The following is a 12,580-nucleotide window of genomic DNA, read 5'->3' on the forward strand; positions in this document are numbered from 1 at the left end:
TCAGTAGCGTGTATTGCACAACACAGCAGCCGCAGAAGGCAGAGGTAGAAATGAGCCGGGAGCAGGAGAAGGCAATAAAGAAAACCTCCTTGGCTGACGGAATGGATGAGAGAGACCTTCATGTGCAGGTGGAAAATACCACCAGCCACTGCTTCTTTGATGTGGGATGGGAGAGGTTCTTGGGGAAAGTGACAGCTCAGATAGGTCTGCCAGGGCAGAGGTACCATTTGCACTTTACAAGCAAATGTCTTCAGCTGGGCTGTTTCCAATGGAAAAAAGCAAGATATTGAGGTAGAGGTTAAAGTAAGGGAAAATGAGATGGGCTTCATCTCGTTGATGATGAGTCGTCATCAAAATGAGTGCAGTTCCCCCACTCTCATAAAAGCAGGGGAAGACGTCGTTTCAGATGGCGCTCATCTCACTGCACCTTCTTTTGCTTCAGAGCATGGAAGAAAGTTATGTTTTGCCAGGTCCAGGTCTCTATTCCCAGCACGAGCAAGCTCATGCTGCCTCCTCGAGGTGTTCAGAACCCCAACCTGAGGATGACATTCAGCCCACCAAGCAGCACCTGGAAAGGCAAGGCACTTCTTGGCTAACTGACCTGCTGAGAACTAGTCCCAGCCCCTCAGCCAGTTTCGAATAGATTGCCATTTACCCAGTCTGGTGGAATCTCCAAATCTGCTGCTGAAACCATAATGTGAATGTCAGTACTCTAAGACAGCAGGAGATTCCAGTCCACCTACTGCAGAGAGGAATCATAATCCATCCTTATCTCCCTTTCCAACATAAGAATGAAGTGTATGTTCCTTCACACATGGTAGGACAAAACTAAATTCTATTCACTATACAAATTGTGGTAGGAATGGTCTCCTTATCTCATTCTCATATTCATTTTGTATTCCTGTTAAGAAACAAGGAATGTTTTGGGGCTTCCTTGGTGTGGTAGGTGGGATGCAGAGAATGCTTTCTTGCATAGACCCCACTCATAATGCTCAAGTCCTGGAGGCAACTATTGAAATTCGTGCCTGTTAAAGCTTTGTGACAAACCATTCCTACATAAATACTATAAACCCAGGGTATTTTCTACTCTGTACCTACCACTCACTTTCAAAAGGTCAGTCAGTCTGCCAGTCCTAAGTGATTTTGGAAAAAATCAGATTTTGTTTTGTTTCTCATGCAGTTTACCAAGGTACTTGGGCCAGAGATCATCCCTGCCACAAAAAAAAAAAAAAGAAACAAAATCCAGACTGTGCATGAGAAGAGTTACATCTGTTCAGTGTTGACTACTATCTACTCCTTGTACCACTGAGCTTGTAAAGTCAGCTTTCCTAAGTACTGGAAGTCTCGTGGTCCTTGGGGGGACAGGAACATGACAAGACACATTAGAGAAATGACCAAAACCATAAAGGTGTGACTTCCAATATCTGCTTCCTCAGAACTGAGTGAAGCTATAAATAAGGAAACTATTGCCTTTTCTTCTCCAGTGGATGAATGGTCCCATTTGAAGCCCTGCAGGGTCATGCGTGACAAATGCAGTTTATCATATGGCTCTGATATGTATCATATGTCTCTGCAAATTACTGTATCACATGGATAACCCCAGGATACACACACAAACACTTCAGTTACACCACTACAGAGCAGTATGAAACTCGTCGGTTTCTATTTTTTTGAACCCACACGTTAGCTCAGGCTCAACCCTGCCTTCTCCATGTCATGACAAGCAGAGAAGTAGAAAACAGCATGGAGCATATCACTTCCACTTGTCCTGCAAACAACCAGCGGGATGTTGCACAGAGTAAATAGCCTATATAGGAGAGAGGAAAGGGTTTAAATATCTTTAGGTGGAAAGACATGCTGTTTAGACTGGGGGACTTAATATGCAATTTATGTTTGCAGAGAGTTATCCAGAAAAGCATACCCAAATAACGTATGTTGAATTTGTACTTGAAAGCATCCCAGAGAGCATGGGAACTCAGCTGCAGACCTCTCCCAGGCACAGATTCTGGCATCTGAAGAAAGTGCAGGGAGCCCATGGCCTATTTCCCCTGGCACGCCCCTCTCTAGAAACGATCCGCTCTGGATGCTTCCAACTGAGCCTGACCATGCCTCCCCCATCCCTAACTCCACACTTCATCTCCCACTCCTCATCATCTATTCCTCCTTTGATCTGGGTTTGCGAAAGCTTAATATTTGTCTTGTTTAATGTCACTGCAGATGCTCATCTCGTTACACCAAGGACTACTGTTCACACACAGCAGTGATGTTTGCAAACGTGTGGGGCACAGCAAAACAAGCAGACGTACAGCAGCTGCAAGCTGCTTGTTTGAGAAGAGCTTCAGCAAAGGCATGGAACACATGGGAAAGTTTCACCCTCTCATTGCCCATGGAAATGCCAATCCAGATTCCCACATCTTAAATTCTCACGGCTTTGACCTGACCACCTCCTATTAGTCGGCTGCAGGCATTCAGAAAAGCCTGTGAAATGAGTGAAGTTAGGTCAAGGGACACCAGGGATTATGGTGTGGGGATTTTAGGCAATTCAAACTTAGTGTGTCGAGCCGGCAGCATGCTTCAGACTTTTGATCCATGATGAGATTTTTCACGTCACAGGTTTTCTACTGCAACCTGCCTTGTGAAAACCACACACTCCAAAGAGAGAAGTTGCCAGAGGCACACAGAAAACCCAGCCTCTTCTGGAGATGGGTGGGTAGGGCTGGTTCTTCGTCACACACATATAAAAGCTTATTGAGCTAAAGATTCATCCACAGACGAGCAGCTACACAGAAAACACAGCAAATATTATAATCTTGAAATGTTCTCCTACCTTAACCTATTGGTAAGGTTACTTCTACTTTGCCTCCCTGTCCAGATGCAAGGTGGAAATATCCCAAAGAGCTACCAATCTGCTCGGTGGAAGCTGAGCTCTCCCCTGACCTCACCGTACCCTGACATGAGGGGGGGGTACCCTCACTTGCTTAAACCATCATCTTGCCCACATGCAGCATCGCTCCCAAACAGGAGCAGCTACCCTCACCCTTGTGTGCTTGACACTCACTGTTACCCCCCTCACACCCAGCCTGACAGGTATAGCAATAGGGATGAAGCCAATTGCTGGCAGGGTACCAGTGCTCCTCCAGGGCCACAGTCACAGCCTATGTGGCCTGTCCAGTTACTTTCCTTTACTGTGCTGGCTGGGCACCAACATTTCCAGATGGAGAGCAGGGAAGCAACGCTCCTGTGGGCAAGCTGCTGCTGATGCTGCAGAAACCCGCTGCCTCCCTGCGAAGCATCTGATGTTGGCCATTGCCTGCCACAGCCTCCCAGGCTAGAGAGCAGTTCGTACAAAACGAGTTTGCTCTCTCTGGACAAACCAGGCTTTGTCAGTCACAGGTCACTTCATACTCAAATTCTTAGGGGGCTCCACAGCCTTTGTCCCATGTGAGTGTGTTTTAGATGCAGCTGTTTTGGCTGCTGGGTCTCAGATGAGCAATTCTGCGAGTGGGCAGGCAGCTGCCCTCTGGCAGTGACTTGTGGACAGGTCTGGGGCAGAGGATGCTCCACCACAGCTGAACTCTGGTCCACAGAGTCTGCTTTAGGGCCGTGCCCTCCAGTATGTTGTGTGGCGCTGACCGTCCCTCACTCCAATAAACTGTGCTGGGGGAACAGGGAAGGGCAAATGGACAGTGCAGATCAATGCGAATGCCAGCTCCTTCTGCAGGGTTAGCAAAATTATTTTCATTTCCCTGGACATTGTATTAATGTACATCATCAAGAAGCACTTTCTAACACATAGGTATTAAACACAGTTAGTCTTATTCTATCCTCAGGGAAAAAAATCTGTCTTTATTTGCCATCAGTTGCAAAATTCCCATGGGATTGTCTGGGGATGACGTCTTTGCCCACTGTATGTGTCATCTTTGCTGCTGTTTTATCCATAGCTCTGTTTTTAAGCAGGTTGCTATAGTCTAAAATTAGACCAGACACATATCAATAACACAAGACAAAAGCAATAATATGAAAAATAGTCTTTTAATCTGTGTGGACGTAAAAGAGCATTAGCTTTGCCTTTCAAATAAAGGCAACCCAGAGTCCCCCTCATTACAGTGGGAAAGGCCTTTGCCAAGTATTTTATCAGTATCTGCTTATCTCTTTCTGGGCCTCTGCAAAGGCAGGCTTGATTCCTTGCAGTAGCAGATCACCAACTCTACCATGATATGGATCCCATTTTAACCCAGATGCTTTCTGACAAACTTCTTCCCCCTTCACCCACATCTCAAGCACATCCCTGCTCAAGCTTGCCTTTAGCACTCACAAGACAATTACACCAGTCAATTCTCTGCAAATGTAAAGGATCTATTTTTAGAGGTCTTTAAGATGACAAGAAATGCTGACCTCAGAAAACTGTGAATCACAAACTCCTTGTTTTATCTTCCTTGCCTGCCCTCTGTCTGTGGAAGCAAACCACCACCATCTGGCCAACTTGCTCCAGAGTCACCACCAGGCCAGACTTGCATTTTGAGCATCTCTGCTCCTTGGTATATTCCCAAAAGTCTTGTCCATGCCAACCCAACAGGTCCGATTTTCGTTCCCCCACAATGCCAACCTCGATGGCTTCTCTCTGTGCAGTACAGGAGGGGATGTGGTGACTCACCCAGCCTCACCATGCCCCCTGCCAACCGGCTGTTTGTTTGTTTGAGTGGTTGTATTGTTGAAGTCCCGTTGCCACATTTGTAACTATAATTTTTTTTTTTATGACAACCAGAAGTTCAGTTTTATAAACAGATGCTGTTGTGGGCCTCTATTACTCAGCTGGATCAGCGTCAGTCGTTTTTCCAGGCTGTGGTCTCTGTACTGCACACTGAGTCAGACTCAGCCCTGCACAGATTTCTTTGAATCGCTGGTTTCCTCCCAGCAACTCTTGACTCCCTGCCAACAAAGCAGGGCGTAGCTCATTAATTTTTTTTTTTTTTCCAACCCCTTCTCCCTCTCTTTAAAGGCAGACTGATTCATAGTAACTCCTTTAAAACAGAGTCGAAAGACACCACCCTCCCACACCACCGGAGGAAACTTAAACCACCACCAGGTCACTCCCCTTCACTGCTGCTCTGCGCTCCGGGACATCAGCGCTGCAGCCCAGCACGCTCCTGCTCCCACAGGTGCCAGGACCAGCCCCAGCCCACACGGTAAGAGCTGCTCTCGAAAACCCTCAGCGACTTTTCTCCCTCACCGGCGGCTGCTCCCCTCACCCAGCAGCTCCAGCCCGCTTTCCTCCTCTGATCCTCCACTTCTCTTCAACTTGGCCAGGCGAGCTGGCTAGGGGCTGCATCTTTAACTTTCCAGCTTTTGCTTTGAAATCCAGATGCGTTAGTGGGCGAAGCGACACTGCAAGGCTGACAACTGTGGAGCGCTGGCAGCAGCGATGCTATTCTCGCCTGCAGGGCATGTGCAGGCAGGGCACAGGCAGGGCGCAGGCAGGACACAACCATGGCTCACCCAACCTGGGCCAGCCCCGGTGCAGGAGCTGCCCCGCGTGGTCGGGGCGGCGTTGTTTATGAACGTGGGAAAACGCCTGCTTGAAATTAGTGCTGCGGGTTTGGCATCTCTGGCTCCCACCTCGCGTCTTTCTGCTTGTCTCTCTGCCCTCCATCCATAGCTTGCCAAGCTTTAATTTAAAATAACAACGGTCGTTCCAAGTGAAGTCTGAGGGGCCCCAAAGGTGCAGGCTGTGGGGTACAATGGGGAGGAGCTCTCTTTTTCTGTTAGGGTCCTGGCTCCCGAGGCTGAAGCCAAGCCCCAGTTCTTAAGCAAAGCCACGCAATGGGTAGGGACGCGTGCTGCGCCTTCCTTAGCAGCACAGGCCCTGGAGTGGGGAGCACCAAGAGGCAAAGTGAGGGAGGGGGTGGAATTGCTAAGAGCACTGCAGGCTGCGTGGTGGGGTGTGGTGGTGGGGGGAGGCGCTGATGGGAAGTGTAGGATTGCAGAGACTGGCAATTTTCCCTATTCACCTGCCTTTTTTCCACGCAACCTCCCCCTCTCTCCCTCCCACCCTCCCCTTTTTCATCAGTTCTCTCACTTCATCCGTCTGCTATGGTTTGTATCCTGCGGTCAAATCCTTGAACTATTTTTGAGGTTTGAGAAAGGGACCGCAGCAAGGCCAGTTTGTTGGACCAGGCTTCGGTTCCTGTTGCAGGAACCCAGCACACCCCTGCACAGTTTTGTGGGTTTGAAAGAGACTGAGAGACTGAAACAGTATTTAGCCCAGTCCTGCTGGGAGTAGCTGGTGCTTAGGCTGGTGCTGCGGACAGTCGCTATACAAATGGCCAAGACGCCAGGCTGACCTTAACCTAGTGGCAGAAAGATGGATTTTGTGAATTCTGAGATCCTTTCTGGCCCTATTGCTTGCAGCTCAGTCACACAGGGGTGCCTTCTGTTTGGGAAATAGATGTGTTTGAGTGGTAGGGAAGCTGACTGAGGCTGCGAGTGTTTCCAGGGCAGTCTGGGTAGAAAGTCTTTTTCGGAAGTTGTGATTTACCCCAATTAACAATGAAATAATTTTGAAAAAAAAAAAAATAAAAATGCTGTGGCCACAGAGCAACTTTCACTCAAAAGCTTTGAATTCCTCAAGGCACCTCTGAGAGCAGCTTTGCCCAGGAGCTGCTCACTTGACATTCCTGGACAGCGTGGGATTCTTTCCTGAGCAAACACACAAGAGGGAGCTGGGCATGAGGAGTGTGAAAACTTGGAGTCCATTAGCTATTGTTCCTATGATAACTGGGGGTGAAGTCAGCTGAATGCTTCCACTTGGCCCACCCCACGCAGCTGCCAAACCTGGGGACTGTCTGCCCTGAGGGAGTGCGGGCTGAAAGGCAGCTTATTTCTATTTGCTCCCTTGAGGATCAGTGTAGGAAAAGGATCAAAACTGAGGTCTCTTACTCTCACTAACATTGCAGTGCGTGGAAGCACACCCTGAAATGCAGCTCCTTCATGCAAAGCACTGCATGACCACCTAAGGAGTTCCTCCCAGCAGGCTCCCACGGAAGTCCCCCCCTCCCTCTCCAGCTATGAGTAACCATTCAAACACGTGCCACATAGTCCCAGCCATTCATCCAGGCTTCTCTCATGTGAGACTTGGGCATCTCCAACAGGCACGTGACATCCCGAGGTAGACATCTGAGAGAGATGGAGCCAAGCCACACCCAAGGACACATAAATAGAGGAGGAACTTAGGATCTTGTGGAGAAACACACGGTTTTGGAGTGGGTGCCTCAGAGCTACAGGGTTGCTAGTACTCCACAGTACCTTGCTGAGGACAGAGAGCCCTGGGCTTGGAAAACCGGCCCTGCTGGCCTAGCCGGTGGTCTTTGAATTTTGCAGTGTGCAAGCAATGCAAGTGCATGCAGGAATTACTGTTTGGTGGCCTGGGGTGGAGCAGAGATTGTATTTTGAAACAGTTCTGGGAGATCTGCTGATAATAGCCAGCGGGGGTTTGTTGGGTTTTTTTTTGGTAGAAGACCCACCTCGGGGCCTTGTTTATTATGAGACGGGGGAGATTTGCTGCAAGCATGAATCCTTTCCTCTCTTCGTCACCCTCCCAGCTGCAAGGCTGGCACATGGCACCCAGCCTGTGCCTGCTTGAGTTTCCTCGGAGCAAAAGCAGGAGGGGCGGTAGGGTACAGCCTGCTTCCTTATCCCTGCCTGCTCCTCCAGGGCTTGACAGGCCGCATCAACCCCATGTGGCAGCTGTGACACCCCTTCTACGGCATGTTTCTACTTGCTTACCCCCTCCCCCCAGTTCCCTTTGGCTGCTGTAAGTGTGCTCCCGCACTGGGTGCTACACCCGATGGAGAGAGGGGAAGCACCTGATGCTGAGCTGGGGTTTGCCCTCAGATACTCGAGTGCCCCACAGCAAGAAGAGTGCCACAAGGCAAGAAATATCACTACTAGACCCCTTTAATCTCAATGGGCTCCTGTGCCTGTACCCTTCAATAGGGATGTGACAACACTGTCACCCAACACAACACAGGGCAGGCTGCAGGGTGTGGCACTCCCAGTTGTCTTCCTTCCTCCTGTCCTCCTGAAAAAAAAAAAAGTAATGAAAAAGGACTAAAAGATGAGATTTCTTTACCCTTCCGTCAAGGCAAGGAGAAGTACGAGACCCAGAGGTGCTCTTTTACACATCCAAAAGGGAGGTCAAGGGAAGGAATTTCCTATCTCCCCATTTGAAGAAGGAAAATTAACAGGTTGTGGGTCTTTCCTGCGGAGGCAAAGCAGCGTGCACAGAAAAGGAGGCTCTGCGCCGTGGCCCTGCTCTTTTGACAGCCCCTCCCAGGACTGATAACTGACTGGTAGCCACAGTGCTGTAATGCTGGCCCTGAATAAATGTGCTGAAGCACCAGCTCAAATGTGACTATACAGATCCTCTGTTGGATCCAGGGTCCAGCAGCAGTTTCCCGTATCAACTGCCCACAGGGAAATTTAGAGGGCCTCCTTTCTTAAACTGCTTTCTGCTGTTTCACCATGGGGAGGGCAGCAAAGCAGCACATCTGGGGGCTGCAGTCTGGAGCAGGATTTCTTCCAACCCTGCTGGGGGAGTTTTGGAAAGTACCTCCTGAGTTAGAACAGCTGGACAAGGAACAAAGGAAACCCGGGCCAAATTTGCAGGTCCATGCACCCTCCTCCTCCTGAGCTGTTTGCAGCAAGGCAGAGGGTACGTGGAAGCTGTTGTCTGAGTAAGACCAAATGTAGCCTGTGCCTTGTCATGGTAGGGAGGGACAGGTTAGGACAACTGAGCTCCAGAACCCCCATTCCCCAAGGGAATGACCTGTTCACCAAGCTCATAATTAAGATCTGTCCCCTTTCCCCTATGAAAACCAGTCTGTACCACAGGGTACCCATGGTGAGAGCCCAAGGACAGGTCCTGGGCTAGGTCATCCCCAGCCACGCAGAGAAACGTAATGAACTATGAGCACTGGAGTGGCTGACAGCAGGTGAGCAGTGACTCATGCCAAAGGCAACATGGGGCCACCTGGCAATACGTCTGGATTAGAGGAAATCCAGGGCGAGGGCCTTTGCTGTCCTTTTGCCCTCACAGGGCAGAGTCTCCTCAGGGAGGGCAGTTGTGAAAGCAGCTGCCACAACTGGGTCCAGCATCCACATTTTTCTCATTCCTGAGAGACGTATCCCCTACAGGCCTCAGCGAGCCTCTGGAAAGGACAGTGAGAGCCATGGGAGCAAGAGGGGAGAGCTGGAAAATGCTCAGAGTTGGCAGCAGGCTGGTCAGGGGCTTGCTGATTACCAGCTCCAGGAACGTGGACCACTGCTGAAGGAAAGCTGGGGTCTGAAACTAGCATAGCTGCCGGTTGTGCCAGCTGAGCCAACTTGCCTGCTAGCTGGTCTCCAGTGGCTGCAGCCAGGCCAGTGTGGTATCCCCCTGATGCCTCACTGGAAAGCCATTTCTGCATGTAACATGAGTTAGAATGACCTTTATGCGGTTCTGCTAGCCTATAGTAACCACAGGTGTAGGAAGCCCTCTTGAAGCCAAACGGGGCTTTTTACCTCACAGCCACCTTTTACCCCACCCTGCACAGAGCAACGGCCAACGCCAGGCTGCACAGCATCCTCTCGCTTCTGCTTTATACTCACTCTCCTGCTACCCCCTGTCCATCACTCATGCACTGTGGGTTGAAAGAAGGAGCTATCACACAATTTTCCAATTTAATCCTGCATGGTCTTTTCCAAGCTGGCTTGCAGGAACAAGGGCACCCTGGAGGCAGACTGACCCAAAAGCTCAGATTCTCTAGATGCCTAAGTTGCATTGACCTCAGTGTCTCATAAGCTGTACTGGCATGTTCAGAGGTTTTGCAGTCTTGAGAGACAGGGATGCTATTTGAGAACGAGGCACTTCTTTGTCAGAGTTACACTCCCCTGAAAAAAAAAAAAGGGGGGGGGGGGGTAGATCTTTACAAAACTGCCTATGTAAATCAGAGAACTGCAGTTTTAATTTAAAAATACAGCCTAAAGCACAGCTGATGTGGGCTCCACAGACCTTCCACCTCTATCTAAAGGCTGTTGCAAGGAGGAAAAGCAAGAATCCCACCAGGAATGATCTGTGCACTTTTGCTCACACCACGCTGTAACCTGAACTTTCCTGTCAGCGTTGTCAGATGGTTTCTCCCACGTGGGCACTGTCAGTGTCAAGGTTGCACAGATAGATACGCGCAGCCATAAGGAAGCCATGCGTGAGCACGCACGCAGACAGACACACACTCACACACACGGTTCGGCTCTGCTCACAGGGAAACCACAGATGCACACTCCCATTCATAGAGGGAGCCACGCAGAACTGCAGATGCACAACCCTACACGCACCACGTCATCGCCCAGACCGTCAGTCCTCCCACAAACGTTCCTCTCATATCTCGGCATCTTGTCTGAAGCCCTGCAAGTCCCAGCAACTCCCGTGTCTAATTAACCCACCCAGGGACCATCCAACGCGCTAAGGGGTGAGGGTGCTCCCCATTGCACCTCAAAAGGTGCAGAGGAACACTCCTGTGCTTCCATTAGCTCTGAGGTCCCCTTCCCCACCTCTGTCTCTTACATGCTGCCCATCAGTCCCAGCCCTTCCTTGGCATGTCTAGTGTGAGGAGTGACAGTATTTTCTTCCAGCAGCAGCTGCTGGCTGCCTGCCATGCCCCAGGCAGCTGTCTCTTCCCCTTCCTACTACCAAGCGAGCTTTGGAGTTTCTGTTGATGTTGTCACATGGCTGAGTGCACGAGGGTGGTTTCTTCTGGAGAAAATGCCAATTTCTCACTGTCTGCCCTAGGAACTCTGATATTTCCCCACTCTCATATGAATCATGAGCATGAGAGCTGGGAAACCCTTGTGTGTCATCTTTTGTGACTCCTCCTTGCATCTTTCAGTGAGTGGAGGTTCATTACCAAGGGTGGATTCTTGAGGACTTAGTCTGGTGCCACAATAAATGATTCACATGCTGGGGCTTTATGAGTCCCCTGGGAAGGCAATTCCCCCTGATCCCTTGGAGACCATACCACCAGGAAATGCTTCCCAAGAACCAGACAAAATCTTTGATTTTCTTAAGCTTATTTTCAGTTGTAGCCCCTCAGGCTGCTCTATACTTTCCTTTTAATTAATATTCACCTGCTACTTTCACAGCCTCACTGTACCCTGTGTGGTCACCACAGCCACCACGCATTCATGCACAAAATCTCCTCATTGCCATAAACCAGAGGCTCCAAAGGTCTCCGTGTGCGCACCTCCTGCCCAACCCTTTTCCCACACATGTGAAATCTCTTTCCAGAGGCACCAGCCTACTCATCCACATGTCTATAAAAAGCATCTGACTTGTAAATTGAGTCAAGCCAGTCTGTCAAAAAACAGGTTGTCAACAGCAGTGCTGGCGTAGAGTGGTTTACCAAAGTCTGGAGTCAGCAAGGACTCTGGATTCAGCTGGATCTGAAGCAAGAAGCAGAGCAAAGGGTGAAAGCAAAAAATATCCTTCCCCGTAGTTGTTTAAAGTTGTCACGAGCTTTCTAGTAACAATGTGATGGGTCCAAAATCACCATGCCACCAGAATATCACAGAGAACTTCACGTATTTGCATCCTGCCAAATGACACCGGGCACAATGAGAACTCATGCTTCTACTGCACACAAGGGCAAGGCATGCAGTTGTAGCAGGGCTAAGATGCAGTCAGGGCCTCAGCTCAGCCAAAAGTGGAGCTACAAATTCTGCAGGTTTCATCACACCCTAAGGCTTCTCCTACTGCTGACATCATGGCAGCATTTCTCTTTGTAGATTGGCTTCACACTGAGGAATGCAGCGGTGACAGAGGTGGCATTTTGTGGCTGTCTCAAAGAATATCAAATACTTTTTATTTTCTGTCCTGTCCTCTCCAATTTTTCCCTTCCTTTCCAAGTGGCCTTGGCCCTGATTCGAACCACCGTTATTCCAGATGTGACTCTGTGCCACCTCAGACAGTGTCCTGGTTCATGGGCTTTCTCTAAATATTGGAACTCCTACTGCCACCATCAGAGACAGTGTACTGGGTGAGACAGACCACTGGTCTGACTTATTGCTGCATTTCTTAGATTCTGCAGTGGTAGCTGGGGAAGGCAGAATTTCTTTCATCTCAGTTGCTTTCAATCTATGGAGATTTTTGTTGACATTCTGGCCAAAAGCACTCGCTTTTTCCCTGAAATGCCATCTTTTCTTTGTTAAGAAATTGAATGTATCAAACTTCAGCTGAAAAACTGAGTTTTAGAGGAGTCAGAGGTCACCCCGGTGCTCGCAGACACTGAGATTTAGATGTCTTCTGCTCCCTGGACACTATAGGCTGCTATAGGCCATTGGCTGAGTTCTCACCTCAGCCAGCATCTCTCACTGTATGCCTCATCAACTCACTCTGTGAGAGGTAGTCCCAAGCAGGAACCTCAGTTCAGAGAGGAGAATGGGAATGGAAGTCAGAGGAGCTACATCATTTAGAAACACTTCAAATGTGAAATATTTCAGATTTAGTTGAGAGTGCTTTGATTTTTCACCCCAAAAAACCCATGCATTC

The 12,580-nt window shown here is 49.4% G+C and overlaps 1 protein-coding gene across 1 annotated transcript in view; it reads left to right on the top strand.

Moving 5' to 3' along the window:
• The first annotated feature begins 5,052 nt into the window (after window positions 1–5,052).
• Window positions 5,053–12,580, top strand: part of EMP1 (epithelial membrane protein 1) — a 13,965-nt gene continuing 6,437 nt past the window's right edge. Inside the window, exon 1 of the mRNA XM_009895223.1 lies at window positions 5,053–5,186. The gene's annotated coding sequence lies outside the window, so the exon portion shown is untranslated. The remainder of the gene's footprint in view (window positions 5,187–12,580) is intronic.

Source organism: Charadrius vociferus, unplaced genomic scaffold, assembly GCF_000708025.1.
Source record: "Charadrius vociferus isolate BGI_N301 unplaced genomic scaffold, ASM70802v2 scaffold251, whole genome shotgun sequence".
Lineage (NCBI taxonomy): Eukaryota > Metazoa > Chordata > Aves > Charadriiformes > Charadriidae > Charadrius > Charadrius vociferus.